A 2,654-nucleotide genomic window follows, 5' to 3' on the forward strand; every position below is an offset into this window, starting at 1 on the left:
TCCAACACTATGCTGCCTCTCTAGTATTTATGTCAGAGTAGTTCTCAGCCATCTGTTCAGTGATCCTGGATTTGCTAATCGAGCATCTTTGTGAATAGGAATGATGGGGCAGCTAGGTGGGCAGCACAGTGAGATAAATAGGTGGATAGCTAGGTGGGCAGCATAGTGGTTAGAGTGTCAGGCCTGAAATCAGGAAGGCTCATTTTAGTGAGTTCAAATCTGGCCTCAGACACTTATTAACTGGATGACCCTGGGCAAGTCATTTATACATATATAGGTATGTACCTATACATATATGTAAACAGATTTACTTTTATATAAATAAAATTTCTTAGAGAGGTTTGTACCCCCTCCCCATTAAAGTGTAAACTCCTTAAGGGCAGGAATAGACACATACACGTGTACTTGCCTATATATACTCTATATATGTACATACACATACATTTGCCATTTTCCCTTTCTGTCTAATCTAATAATGGGTGTGAGGTGGTACTTCAGGGCTATTTCATTTGCATTTCTTTAATTATTAGTGACTTAGAAAAGTTTTCATATAGTTATTGATAGCTTTGATTTCTTCTTCTGAAAACTGTCTATTCATATCCGTTGACCATATATATGTATGTGTGTATATATGTGTACGTGTGTGTAATATATAGGTATGTGTGTATACATGCACTCAAACATGATGGGTTCTAATCCTGACTGATTTGCCTTGCTACCTAGTGACCTGGGTAAGTCACTGAAACTTATTTATATAAAAGTAGATCTGTTTACATATATATATATAGGTACATACTTATATGTGTATAAATATATAAATGAGTGAAAAATATTATATGCAAAATACAGTGCTAAGAAATGGAGATGCAAAATAGAAAAAAATGATCATCCCTGTTCTCAAGGAACTCATGCTTCTTGGATTTGTTTGTTTGTTTGTTTTTTGGTGAGGCAATTGGGGTTAAGTGACTTGCCCAGGGTCACACAGCTAGTAAGTATTAAGTGTCTGACACTAGATTTGAACTCAGGTAATCCTGACTCCAGGGCTGGTGCTCTATCTACTGCAACACCTAGCTGCTCCCACACTTCTTGTTGTTATAACATTTTATTTTTTTAAATTATTTCTTTAAGCACAGATAATTTTTTTTTAGTTTCAAAATTTCACCCTCCCCCTATTTCCTTCCCCACCCATTAAGAAGGTAAAAAGAGGGAAAAAACAACAACAAAAATCCATTAATACATACATATATATATATATATATATATATGGCAATGCAAACATATTTCTACATTAGCCATGTTTCTCCCTTACCCCCAAAAAAAATTTAAAAGGGGGAAAAATGCTTTAATTTGTACTCTGAGTCTATGAGTTTTCTATATAAAGGTGGATACCATATTTTATCATTAGTTCTTTGAAACTCTTGTAAGTCATTGTGTTTATCAAAGTCACTGTCTTCCAAAGTCAATTATCTTTATAATATTGCCATTGCTGTGTAGATATTCCTCCTGGTTCTGTTTGCTTCACTTTGCATTAGCTCATTCAGATTTCCCCACCTATTTCTGAAACCACCCCCTTTATTATTATTATTGTTATTATTATTATTATTATTATTATTTGGCAGGGCAGTGACTTGCCCAGGGTCACACAGCCAGTAAGTATCAAGGGTCTGAGGCCGGATTTGTACTAAGGTCCTTCTGAATCCAGGGCCAGTGCTTTATCCACCTCGCCACCTAGCTGCCCCCGCTCTATTATTTCTTACAACACAGTTGCATTCCATCAGATTCATATACCATAGCTTGTTCAGCCATTCTCCAACTGATTAGCATTCCTTCAGGTTCTAATTCTTTGCCACCACAAAAGAGCTACTATAAATATTTTTGTATGTAAGGGTCCTCTACCTCCTTTTTTGATCTCTTTGGGGCATAGATCTAGTAGCAATACTTATGGGTCAAAGGATATGCACAGTTTAATAGCTGTTTGGGTATGGGTCCAAATTGCTTTTCCAGAATGGTTGGATTAGTTCCTAGCTCTACCAACAGGGCATTGTTGTACCTATTTTTCCACATCTCCTCCAGCATTTGCCATTTTCTTTTTTTTTCATCTTGGCTAATTTGATGAGTGTGAGTTGGTACCTCAGAATTATTTTCATTTGCATTTCTTTAATTATTAGTGAGTTGAAACATTTTTTCATCTGGATGTTGATAACTTTGATTTCTCCTGAAAATTGACTATTCACATACTTTGGTCATTTGTCAATTGGTGAATACATTTTATAAGAGTTCACTTTCTAATGGAAGAAGTTAACATATATGGAAGATTTCAGATGAAAATCAGATGGAAAGTTCCTATGGTCCTTAGGGTGAAGTGGCAAAGTAGATGTTATTGACTCTATTTTAATGTCATTTACACTAATAAAATTAAATCAGATTCTGATGTTGAACCATTTGACAAGAACTTTGGTGATGACAACATTCTTTTCCAAGCCTTTCGTATTTGAGGATGTAGCTAGCACCTACAGGAGCAGTCGCCAGTCTACATCTCCACAGGCAGTGTTTCCCAGAATGATGAATGAGGGCTTTGGGCTGGAAGTTTACTATTCCAAAGGCTTTTGAATTCAGGGTTAGGGCTTTCTCCATCAGGAGGGGAGATGATGGAC

The sequence above is a fragment of the Dromiciops gliroides genome, chromosome 3 (genome assembly GCF_019393635.1).
Source record: "Dromiciops gliroides isolate mDroGli1 chromosome 3, mDroGli1.pri, whole genome shotgun sequence".
Classification (NCBI taxonomy): domain Eukaryota; kingdom Metazoa; phylum Chordata; class Mammalia; order Microbiotheria; family Microbiotheriidae; genus Dromiciops; species Dromiciops gliroides.